Below are 13,975 nucleotides of genomic sequence, written 5' to 3'. Positions count from 1 at the left end.
AAAAAGATTTGTTTTATTTGAAAAAAGTTCTAAAAAATAAAATGGTATGTTAATTGTTGGGTTAAATATGTTTTTAGTCACTAAACTATTGGTCGTTTCTGGTTTTCGTTCCTCTTTCAAAATAAGGTACAATTTGGTCCTCATTCTTTTTGAAACTTTGGTTTTAGTTCTCGAAAACTAACACCGTTAAAAATGTGTTGATGTGTCTAACGTCTCTGTCCACGATGGAAGAAAAAAAATCATATTTAAATTTGGAAAAGAAAAAAAAAAGAGAAAAAGATATTATACTGTGACGATGGGGGCCTGAGATAAAAATAACAAATTGGAGAGAGAATGGTTTAACAACAGGGACAAAGAAGTAGTAGGTAGCTCTCTACGGCTGTGGTTGTGACTGTTTTCTTCTTTCTCTCTGAGGTTGAGACAGAGAAAGAGAGAGAAAATTGCAGTGAGTGAGGAATGCAAGCCGACACTGAATCCGGCACCGGAAATCCCGCTAAGTCCAGCAAAGACCACTCTAACTCTAACTATTTATTCTAATCTCTTCCCTTAATATGCAAGCTTCTCTTCTCTTCTCTTCTCTCCCTTTTCTTCTTTTATGCACCTTTGTCTCTGTGTTATATGTTTATGTTATTGTACCCTGTGTTTTAGGACACCAGTTTCTTCTAACCTCCCCTCTCCCTCTCTCTACACCTTTTGGTAAATAAATTTAAGCCAAATTTCAATTTATATATATATATATATATATATATATATATATATATATATATATATATTCAACACTCCATGACTAATTTACCAGGTATAATTTATTGTTATCGATCTCGAAAATGTGCTTTAGTGGTTATTTTGTTGAGCTATTACAAGAGTTTTTGGGAAATTAATTATGTGCCTCTTTAAGAGCATTTGACTAATTGACTAATTGATGAATCTTCTCAACTTTAGTCCTAATCCCAATAATAACTTGAAGAAGTCCAATAGAAGGATACAGATCAGAGACAAAAAACCCTCCAACTGTCGGCGTCTTTTGGACTTCTCATGGCACTTCAACCCAAAATCGAACCTGGATCTTTGCAGAGCTCCATTTCTACTACTTCTCAAAAGCATTACAGCGAAATGAATATCTCGAAGCTTGTGTCACTTCTGCGTGTGGTGTATCAAGTTGAAGACTTTGATAAAATAGAAGAAGAATTGAAGAACAAAGAAGACAAAGTGAAGGTAGAGATTGGGTCACTCCGAGAAAAGCTTGACTTGGAGAGTAGTTGTTTCGAAAATCAGTTCCATCCCCAGATCACTTAACACACGTCAAAAAAAAGGCAATTACACGTGGACAGAGACGTTAGACACATCAGCACATTTTTAACGGTGTTAGTTTTTGAGGACTAAAACCAAAGTTTCGAAAAGAATGAGGACCAAATTGTACCTTATTTTGAAAGAGGGACGAAAACCAGAAACGGCTAATAGTTTAGGGACTAAAAACATATTTAACCCTTAATTGTTTAGTTTAAAAATTTCTTTCATTTATTTAAAAGATTTTCAAAGACATTTAGAAGAATCATTTCATTTAAATTATTTTCTAAGAAATAAACTAGTTTATCAATTATTTAGTTTAAAAAAATTTGTTTCATTTAAAAGATTTTCTAAGAGATATATTAATAGTTTAATTTAGAAGATTTATTTCGTTTAAAATATTTTTTAAGAGATAATTTTTTTATTTATTATTTAATTTAAAAAATTTATTTAGAAGATTTTCTAAAAGATAAATTGGTTTATTAATTATTTAATTTAAAAGATATGTTTCGTTTAGAAGATTTTTTAAGAGATAAAATGGTTTATTAATTATTTAATTTAAAAATAATTGTAGGAGATAAAATTATTGATATGGTGCATGAGATCTATTAAGATAATTTAACACAAAATAGAATGTTTGCCAAAAAAAATATCTATAATATATTCAAAAAAATAATACATAACGTCAATCAATTATAATATTATAAAGAAAAATATAGGATTTTAGAATAAAATAGTATTGAGACTGGAGTATATATTTTTTAAGAGATTACATGTTTTGTGTAACTCACTTGTAAAGAGCTCTTTATTATAACATAAATATTATGCTAGTTATTTATTTTGTTGATATGCAACATTATTGTATGGTTGTTAAATTTGTGATGTCTGATATTTTCAATGTAATGTGTAGGCTTGCTGATAAAAATGGTTGCTAAGGATTAAATTAACAGGAGTTCAAATCCTAAGAAGAGAGGTTTAATGGGAAACCTTTGTTTATTTAGTTATATTTTTGTTTAAGGACAAAAATGTCTTTTCTCTTTGTATATTGAGGTGTAGAAATTATAAATGAGATATAGGAAGTAAAGGTCTACACTTGAAATAAAATAAGCTAAAAATAATAATAAAAGATTTAAAATGTAGTAGTATGTTTTTAGAAAACCAGTTGGGATATTATAAGAAGTATTATTTAGGCGGTTACTTTTAGTTTATAATAGATTTTAATTTGAAAAAAAAGATTTTACTAAACTAGAAATAAAAAGGGAGACACATACAAATTAAGAGGAAAAAAAAGAGAGCATTGTGAGAAAAAAGATTGAAATTTAAAAAGGATAAATGAATTTCTGTATAAATAGTCAAAGAGTGAGAGATTGGGGATTTATTGATCTGTAGATAAAGCCCTAAAATTGGTCATGGGAGCTAACCTTATTTAATTATTGATCTTTATAGTTGTTAATTTAATTTTGAATGCCTTAAAAGATGGTTGGATTTTGGTGTTTTATTTGGGTGATTCATGAATTTTAGAAGTATATGTAACCATAAAGTATTGTTCTAGGACCATCAAATCATGGTTTATTGTTTTTATGCATACTTGGAATTAATTGTATGAGGGTGTGAATGTTAAAAAAATGATATGAATAAATGGCAATTTTGCTAGTTGCAATGTGACAAGATAGTTAGTGGATTAATTTTAATCAAATCTGCAAAACAAAAATTATGAAAGAACATAACAATAGCATTAGGGTTTTTCTTCTAATTATAATTAGGAATCAATTAGGGTTGGGGTTTCCCAAATCAGATTGTTTTCCCTAATCCTAATTAAATCCCATTTTTGTTAGTTCTAAATCCCAATGGGTGCTTTACAATAGAATTTAAGAACCCTAATCAAAATCATTTCCCCAATCCTGGTTTCTTCTCTCGGATAACCCAATCTTGGGGGCTTTTTGGTCTTGCACAAGGAGTTGGCTAGGGGAGCATTTTTCGGTTTCTCCTTCCCTGGTTAGGTTTGTATTTCATAGGGAGGGGAGACTCCTTTCTTCTACTCTGTGTTGGTGTGTTTTTCATAGGAAGGAGAGACAAGTTTTAGCGCCTAGGAGTGACCTCCATCTTTACAACGCGGTTGGTATCACGACGATAGGTCTTCGCGGCGCGAGGGTATGTGTTCTATTGCGGTTTCATGGTGACGATGGGGCATTTACATTTTAGGGGTTAGGGTTTGATTTGGGTTTCTCGCTCTCGCGATTTTAGGTGGTTCTGCTCCATTCTTACATTTGGGATTGGTGAGAGGATTTGCAAGCAGTGTCACAGTGGCTGGCGAAGGCAACGACGAGCATCACGTTTTGGGGGATTGGGTTTCTGTTCTTGCTCTCTTGATTTGTAATTTAGGGATTTTGGGGTTTTCTGATTTTGCGATTTGGGTGGGTTTCCTGTTTCCTCTTTGCAAATTGTTGGTACGAGCTTAGGGTTCATGATCTTGCATTTTGGGATTTTTCTGTTCTCACATTTGGCTTGCGATTTAGGGATTTGGGGTTTTCGTTTTCGAATTAGGTTTTTTCTTTTGTGTATCTGATTCTCGCATTGAAGGGTGACACATTGTTGTTGAAGCTATCAAATTAATACTACCTTACAAGGCAACTTTAGTATTTCCAAGTTAATAGTCAACAAACTAGATAGGATTAAAGTAACCCTGAGTCGTTCCCCAACGAATATGAAATTACTTTTTAATACTTGATTTTTAAGAAGACTCTGAAAGGCTAGTAAGCACTATGGAATGCTTAAAAATAAAAGTGAAAAGCTACGCTAATGGAATTAATGTTTGGAGAATGTTTGGAGAATGTTTGAGTTTAAATGAAGAACTAGTAGAAAACAAAGAAACAATATTGTAATGAAATAGGCTAATTCCACTACTCTTCCAAGATAGATTAATCATCGGTTATCCATAGATTATCATTCAATTGATTATTATTCAAGTTTCAAATTAATTAAAGTACATTCTTAATTAACTTGATGGCAATCTTACAATTAATTAAAGAGATTCTCAATCAAAAGCAATACCTTTATAGATTATTCACAATGAAGTTAACCAAAGTAAATTCTCAATCGGATCCTATTGTGTTTAACCATGTCTATTCTTAAATCTCCTAACCAAATTAGAAGTTAATTAATCAAAGTAAATTCTCAATTAACTATAGTTAAAATTCTTACCACTAATCAAAGTACATTCTCAATTAATAGCAAAAACTCGTTTAATCATATGAAAGTTTCTAAATTCAATAAAAGTACATTCTCAATCAAACCTCGAAATATGAACTCATATGATCAATATGCATGTAGTTTCAAACATCTAATAATGCAAAAATCATTATTTTTAATGTGATTGAGAGATGAAAGACAAGAAAAAGGATAACTCAAATCAATAATCAAAAGAAATAGTTATATTAATTGAACTTAACCTTACAATCCATAATGAAATTACAGTGAAATAACCCTAAAATCTTAACACTTCATTAATGGAGTGAAATACATGGTAAAATAAAATGAGAAGAGTGGTAGAGTTGCTTTCTAGTGGAGGAGTCTCAGTGAATGAATGAGTGATGAATGATTGACGCTTTTCTTGTGTCTCTTTATATAGGAATTGACGGAGCTTGGATTCTAATTATTTTGTTGATAAAATCTTTTATCTGATATCTTCCAAATAATTAATAGATTTAAATAATTATAAAATTATTTGGGAGATATTTTCTGTTGATATTCCCATATTTAATTATCTTAACTACTGAATTTTCCCCAAATTTGCATTTCAACCCTTCTTTACTTGTACTTTAGTCCAGAAGTCCAGAAAATTTCTTTATTTGTACTTTAGTCCCTTTTCTTTGACCAACCTTGACCAGAACTTATCATTTGACCAATTTTGACCAGATTAAACTATCCAATGAGAGACTACCATACATGACAACTCTCTTCCTCTCCAAAAATTAGGGTTTCAGAACTGCAGAATGGGTTGTAAAAATTTGGGAGATATCTTATGTTGATATTCCCATATTTAATTATCTTAACAACTGAATTTTCCCCCAAAGTTGCATTTCAACCCTTCTTTACTTTTCCAAATTTACACATAAGCCTAGAAAATTTCTCTATTAGGCGTGTGATTGGCAAGGAGCGAGGAGGAACATGGGACGTGTGGTATGAAGAAGAGAGAAAGTGAGGGTTATACGATAAGGACTAAGGGAAAAAAGAAGGAGGATGGAGGGGAATTGTGTATATTTATATCGTTTTGGAAATTTAGAAGGATATGGGAGTAGGGGTGGGTAAACTGCACTATTTGCACTGCACTATAAATCCATTACAATTAATTATAAAATAGTTTAAAAAAACTGAACTGAACTAAAAAATAGTTCAAAAAAACTGAACTAAACTATTTTTTAGTTCAGTTAACTACAATACAGTTCAGTAAACCGTTTTGTGAAAACAGTTCAGAATTAAAGCTAAATGATACAGAATTAAAGCCATCATAAATCAGTTGGATGATTCATCCTGTTCAACTTCACATAAGTTTTTTACATGAAAAAAATCGTGTTCCAGATTAAGAATATCTCTCACATAACTTGTGCAAGTATCTTTTCTCATCAGTAAAATTGAATCAGTCATATCAGTGTGACAATGAAAGGAGGATTTGGTAAAATTCTGTATCCAGCCAAACATGAGTTGACATGATAGGTAAAATTCCACCTTAACATAGCATATACCATTATACCTATCATATTGGCCTCCTCTGTATTTGGAAAAGTAAAATAAATATTAAAAACCTCTTCTTTGGTTTATCATTTAAACTATGATCTTCTATCTGGAATCTGCAGATTCTAGAATCCACATAAAAATAAAAACACACTCTTGAAATCAAATCACATGCTCCGGAAACCAAAAGGATACACAACAAAATTGTTCGATGAATCTTTACACGTTCAAATTGAAGAGATACGCAACATGATATATGTTGACTCAAGCCAGAAATCAAATTGAAATGAAATTCCTACTGCAAATACTAACCCTCCATATAGCTTGTTGGTATACCAGGATATAGAGCCGTAGTCATTTTCTCCCATCTATTGCATATAATTAAACCAAAGAAAAAGTATTAGAGACACATTTTTAAAATAAATCATAATATTCCTGAAAATTTATCACAATATCTTATAACAATATGGCCATGAAAATGTAGCATCCGACACTAATAGTAAATCTCTATTGAAGATGGAGTAAAGAATTAAAAACTTCATAAAACCATTCTTAGGGAAAACAAGACACAATAGTCATTAAGTTCAAGCTCAAGAATAACATCTTCAATAGCCTTACATTAAGGTCGAGGACTTACATCAATGCTTCTTTCTTGATTTTCAATCATCCAAATTAATAGCAGCACTTAAAGGTCCCACTTCATCTTGAGATGTTATCTCTACAAAAATAAAATAAAATATTTAATCATTTTTTAACACGTAAAATATAAATTAAAAAATATATAAATTTGTCATATAATCTCACCTTGCTCAAATTTCTCAAGTTCTTTAGGATCCTCGTCAAAAAGTATAGAGAAAGGTGTTCCTTTTAACCAATCTTGTGTGCAAACAAGCACTGCCACTATTTTAGGCGTTAGGCAACTACGATAAGGATTAACCACTCTTCCTCCTGTACTGAATGCACACTCTGATGCTACGGTAGAGATAGGAATGGCTAACACCTCTCGAGCCATGTTCGCAAGGATAGGAAATCTAGTCGAGTTGACTTTCCACCAATGTAAAATATCAAGCTCAATTGACTTCATATAAGGTTCAGGATCCTCTCTCAAATATTTATCAAGCTCTGATATATAATCAAATCTACGTCCTGTAGCTCTTAGGTAGAAACTCATGCCATGAGGATCATCATCATCATCATCTAGTTGAGATTCTTGTTGGCTACTTTGAGAACCCTCCTCAATACCTTGATATTGTTCATAAAGTGTTTTTAAAGATGACAATAATTTTGATTTCAATTCATTGGCCATGCTAGATTCAAAGAGGTAGTCAATGAAGTAATTAACAAAATCCAACTTACTCCTAGGGTCAAGCACAACAACAATCAATAATAAGATATTAATTCCATTAGGATTTCCCCAATATTTTTCATACTTGCCCTTCATCCTCATTGCCATCAATTTTATGCTCAAATCACTACTCTCAGAATATTGTTAAATCCTTTTACTAATTCCAATCACCTCCTTCATATACATATGACTGGTGACATAAGAAGAACCAGAAATGCGTAGGGTAGAGTCATAAAACATCTTTAAAAATGGTAGAATAGACCTCGCATATTCCCAATCCTCTTCTAATGGCACATCACCATTACTTTTGGCCATTTCAACACTAAATTTCTTATCTTGCATATCTAGCAAGACAAAGGCATCTTTGTACTTCAAGCTTGCCTCTAACATTAAGTAAGTTGAATTCCACCTTGTTTCAACATCAAGACAAACAATACCTTTGTAAGAAATTCCCTCTTGTTCAACACATGCCTTGAATCTAGCAAATCTAGCGGGAGAAGATTTCACATATTTAACTGCGCTTCGGATTTTTGAAATTGAATCTTTGATTTCTTTTAAGCCCTCCTTCACAATTAAACTTAATATATGAGCACAATAACGCATATGAACATATTCTCCCTTTAAGACGAGACATTTCCATGATAACATCCTTCTTTTGAGGTACTGGACCCCAACATCATTTGTTGTAGCATTATCCACAGTGATGCTAAGGACTCGCTTCAACTCCCAATTATTCAAACAAGCCTCAACATGTTTAGCAATGAGCTCCCCTGAATGTCCCGTTGTTTGAGAAAAATTCAAAATTTTCTTTTGAAGTTTCCAATCATTATCAATAAAGTGAGCTGTTAAACTCATGTAATTTAGGTTTTGGATTGAAGTCCATGTGTCTGTAGTTAAACAAACCCTCTCACACTGCTTTGATAGAAACATTTTCAACTTTGCTTTTTTCCTCTTCATAGAGTTCCCACATTTCACGCCTCAATGTAGTGCGGGATGGGACTTCAAATCGTGATTGCAAGGACCATACAAAGTCACGGAAGTCCTCATTTTCCACAAATCGAAAAGGAAGCTCGGACTTCACAAACATCTTCACCAACTTCATTCGAGATGCATTTTGGTCAAATTTAGAAATAGTTGGTGAAGGGCTAACACTAACTTTTGTAGTTGATGATAAAAGCTTTTGCCTTTTGAATGCTTCTTTATTAGGATTTTCTTTGCATCTTGTCAAATGATTCCTCATCCCGCTTGTTCCAGCCAAATATTTAATCAAATCACCACAATAATTGCATTTAGCCTTCTTCTCAGAATAAGGGTTTTGTTTAGTAAAATGTCCCCACACATCTGATCGACCTTTACTATTCTCAATTGACGATGAATCGATATAAGAAGGTAAATGATCCATTCTAGAAGTATTTGATGTGAGGGTTTCTACCGTTTCTGACATTCATGTCACTACATTAATTAAGAGTTCAATCAAACAAAAGGCAAATTTATCTAAATGATGATGATGATATAGGGTCTGAAAAAAAATTCAGAAATCACATCACTACATTGATGAAAGTGTTGTGATAAACTCTGAAAACAAATTCAGAGTTTATAAATATTAAAATATTTTAGCGAGAACTTTGAACTTAGTAGTGTTGTTGACATTGACAATACAATTGGGATAAAATGCAAATACAGTACCATAATACTGTGGCACTGCTTTTCAACAAAAATTGGCCACACAAAGTACACAAATTTTAATTACTGAGATGAAATATACCACTAAGGAAACTTTGATTGGCAAACAATTTTATCTCAGTTTTATCCAAATAACTATTTTGGGAAATCGTTTCATACTTTCTACAGTGAAATGTAACAAGAGGCATGTGAGGCTTCGTTTTGGATTAACTTTTCTAACTACACAATAATCTTCATACACAATAAACAGGACAACTACTGGCAACAAATTCGAAAAACAAAAATAGTAAACAGAAAGAATTAATCAAATAAATGGAGGACAGTAAACATAAGAAGACAAATGAATCAACCAGATTTTCACTTCAAAACATTAGGAAATGAAAACAACAGTTATTCATTGTTAATATAGAATCTGAACATGATGAACTAACCTTGGAAATAGATGAGCTTGGTCCTGGATTTTTTTTCCAACTCCTCCCTTACCTGTTTGGGGAAGACAAATGAATCAACCAGATTTTCGCTTCAAAACAGATTAGATTAATGATAATGGACACTTGCAAGTCGGAAACACGCGATGAGAGTACAAGAGCAACAGAGACAAAAGAAGTGGCAAATTTTAGAGACACAAATAATCTGGTGGCTAATCACCAATGTTGTCCTTTCCTTTCAGAATCAAAAGTTTATGAGTTGAGATGAAAAGGGTTCAACATATATTAAAATTCAAACATATTGAATTACATGGAGTTACGTGGAGTGTTCTTCTACAGTATCACCATTATTTGAGCAGAGAGAATGTTTAAAATATGAACAAAGCATGAAGTTGAAGAAAGACTATAAAGGCAAGTGTTGGAACAAAAGATATAGAGCAAAAGACTATAACAAAATCATTGAAACCATATTGAACTGCAGGCATAAAGGCAGAATCAACATTATCAAAATTGGAAGCAAAAATAACATTCAAATCATCAAAAACAACATCATTAAAAGAAGAAGCATCAGCTAAAATATTAGAATCATGAACAATAATAGCTAGCATGTTATCCTGTTTTTCACTCCAATCTGCAGGTTCGAAAGGATTCTTCTGCTTGCCTCAACCAAACTTCTTAGGAACACGATTATAATGAAGGAATCATTATGTGATGACTGAGATGATTTGGTAGCAAACAACCACATGTAATATCCAAAAGGGTCTCACATAACTAGTTGAAAATTCAAAGAACTCTTACTATTTTCCTTAGGGTTAAGAGACACAATCCATAAAGTAAGAAGTACCAACATTATATTGCACCATAAACACCTTAAATTCATCAATCAAGCAGAAAAATAAGCACAAAGAATGAAAAGGGACAATAAAAATGGCGAAAAGAAGAAACTCCACAACATTAAAATTTCATAAATCATAGGTTTAAGGAAAATACAGAGTAAGGCGGCAGCACATAGAGGCAGAGACAACACAGACAGGTAGAGACAACACGGAGAGGCAGAGGCAAAGGGTGACAAGCTCGAACACAATAATCGAATCACTACTTACCTCGACGGTCGGTATGGCAGTGAATAAGACAAGCCCCTCGACAGTCGATACAACAACAACGACAAGGGTCAGAGCAGGGTCACCGTTGGATCTCTCCTTTGTCGACAGAGTCACGGTGGCAGCGACCACGCGTCACGGTAGGGCTAAGGCAGAGTCACCGTGGGTTTTCGTTGAAGCTCTCTTTCGACGACAACGGTGGGCATCGATTGGGTCACGGTAGGATTATTGTGAGTTTTCGTTGGAGATCTCCTTTGCCAACAAGATCATGGTGGGCAACGCCGCATCCAGCCAGGGCAGAGTCACGTTTAAGAAATAATTGGAAAGGAGAGAGGGATAGAAAAGCAGGGCAAGGTCACATTTCAGAAATAATTGGAAAGGAGAGAGGGATACAGTTCTACTATAGTTAACTGAACTAAAAATGTGATCAGTTCAGTTTTAAAAATTAAACTATAAAACAATATATTTAAGTTTTTAGTAAAAATGAATTAGTATTTTTTAGTATTATACAGTACAGTTAACTATAGTTAAGTACGAATTAGTTTATTTTGCCCAACCCTAGATGGGAGTGAGGTTTAGAAAGAAAGAAAAATAAATATATGAGAAGGAGTGATGAAAAGGTTGGAAGAGAATGTAAATGAAGAGTGAGGTTCGGTGGAAATAATGTGGAGTAGTAGCTCCAAGGTTGCTACGAAGGAGAGGAGAGAATGGTTCTGGAGTTTAAAAAAATGGTAGTAGTGGGAGGTTGAGGTTCAGGTTTATAAAGAAGAAGGAATTGAAAATGAGTGTGTGATGTTTTGCATGGGAAACTACGTACAAGGGCTGAGAAAGAAAGAGTTGAATGTTTCTTTTTAGAGCTAGGGACCCACGTGGGCCCCACTTCATTTTCTTTGATAACTTTTATTACACCCTTAAAAATAGGAGTTACTTTTTTGTTGGATGCAGAAAGGAAGGTTTTATTTCCTTTGGGTTTGTGGTTTTCTTTCCAAAAAAAAATGGGTAGATAATGGTGTGGGACCCACCTTATGAGAAGAAAAAAATGAAATAAAATTGCTATCTTAGTAGTTAGGTGTTGTTATCACTAACCAGGGAGGACTCTGTTGTATAGGAAAATCCAAGGGCTTCATCTTTGTTTGTGAGTGGAAGTGTGATCCAAAGGTAAGCTTGATGTGCCATTTTTCCTATTGGGCTCGTGTGACATATGAGTAGTGTGCTTTTGTACCAATGTGGGTTCATTTGAGATTAATTGCCTCTTGATACTATTTATTTAGATTAAATACTTATTCTTGTATCTTAACGCCTTGAGTTTGGTGGGTATTATTGAGATTATGAATGTAATGTATTGATAATTGAGTTTTAAAATCTTGGGATTGGTTGATTTGAGAATATGTATGGATTGTGATGCGAGTATAGGACTATGTTATTTCCTTGCAATGTCGTGGGTTGACTGAACTTTTCGTATTGCGATACGTTAAGGAGTTTGAGTCTCGCATAAAGATAGTGATTCGAGTGACATCTTTCCTCTTATGTGAGGAATCGAGAGGGTTGGATGTATCACCCAAAGACTTCGGCTCGTGCTGAGTATAATGCATCGGTGCGCATAGTATTAGTGTTTTTACTCGTTAGTCCTTGAGAAGTCTGAGAGGTAGGTCTGAAGTTGTGATGGAAGACGACTTGAATCGCCTGTTATTAAGAACATGTTATAACGACACAATGCAAGGAAACAACATTGGTTTATGATTGGTTTGGTTGTGATATTAGCTCTATGTTGAGATATGATGTTATGTTCTGAACTAATCTGTGTTTAATGTGCTTATATTGTGTTATATGATATGACTTTCTGGTTTCTCACCCTTGCATGTTTTGTGGTTGTGGTTTCCACTTGCGATGATTGTACTTGTACAAGAGTGGACAATGTTGCAGATGAAGCTAGTTTGCAGTAGCCTGTCGAGAGAAGGGGAAATAGTTTCTTTGGGGATTTGCTATAGTTATTTAATTTTAAATTTCAGACAATGTTGCAGATGAAGCTTGTTTGCAGTAGCCTGTCGAGAGAAGGGGAAATAGTTTCTTTGGGGATTTGCTATAGTTATTTAATTTTAAATTTCAGACTTGGTGTTTTCTGTAAAAGTCATGTTTGAAACTTTCATGTTTTGTAAGAACATCGTTTATATTTTGTAGTATTTTAAAAGAAAGGTTATGTTTTCACGATGATGATGTTTTATACCATTGGTGTTTTAAAAAAAAAATACATGTGGCATCTCACCAAGAGTGTTAAAAACTATATAAACTCCTTTACTCCTCTTTCATAATCATCACTTATACATGTTAAATTAATCAACCTCTGATTCATATTTATGTTATGTAGGTACGTGAACATAATTAATTTTCTTTTATGCATATCTAAGGAATGCAAGATAGCAAAACAATAAATAATATTTGTTAAGGGTCAGACACCCATGGACTCAATACCAACACGTTGAACTATCTAACTAGGAATTTTGCATTCAATAAATCAAATATCTCTAAATAATAAAATTAATCAAATATCTCTAAATCATACACGTGATATATGATTTATATTTTATAAATAAGAAATATTAATCAAACATAATTTTATAAAAAGTAAACACTAATAAAAAAATTAAAACAATATAAAAAAATACTCACCTGGAATGAAGACAGAAGGAATGAAGACGAAGAGACCGACAACGAATGAAAAGGAAGGAGAACGACAAACTATGAAGACAAACTGATGGCATACCCCTTGCCATGACCTAGCGCATTCATGAAGATTTAGAGGCATCTATGGAAGATTTAGAGGCATCTATGGAAGATGAGCCTAAACTCTTTCTCTTGGGCCATCTTAAGTCATCATGAAAATTTAGTAGAGTAAGAATAATTTTGTGCCTTGTATTTTGGGCAAAGTAGTCTAGATTTTATTTGGACTTTATATTTTGGGCGAAGTAGTCTAGATTTTATTCGGGCTTTGTATTATGGGTCTAGCAATGTAAAATTTCAATTAGGCCTTGTATTTTATGCCAAGTAGAATAGGATTTTGACCAAACAAGTCAACAAAGGCCAAAGCCCAAAGTTGACTATGCTTGGACATCCAAAATGGGTGTGTTGACCAAGGGGTCAACATTTTGGCTAAGCTTGGAGGACAAGGGAGAAAGATGTCGTCCTAGACATGTGGAGGCTTTCCATTAGAGTGTTTTCCTCCTAGTTAGTGGCCATGTGTTACTCTAGGAATGAAGAGTTTTTCCATAAGTAGTGGTCACATGTCACTCTTTCATTTGAGAGAATTTTTGCCACTTGTCTCCCTCCTATTGGAGAGAATTTCTTATTGCTCTCTAAGACAACCAAGGTGGCTCCTTCATGTTAAAGTTTATGTCCATTTTGAG

The sequence above is a fragment of the Vigna angularis genome, chromosome 4, assembly GCF_016808095.1.
Source record: "Vigna angularis cultivar LongXiaoDou No.4 chromosome 4, ASM1680809v1, whole genome shotgun sequence".
Classification (NCBI taxonomy): Eukaryota; Viridiplantae; Streptophyta; class Magnoliopsida; order Fabales; family Fabaceae; genus Vigna; species Vigna angularis.
This window is presented reverse-complemented; position numbering follows the sequence as displayed.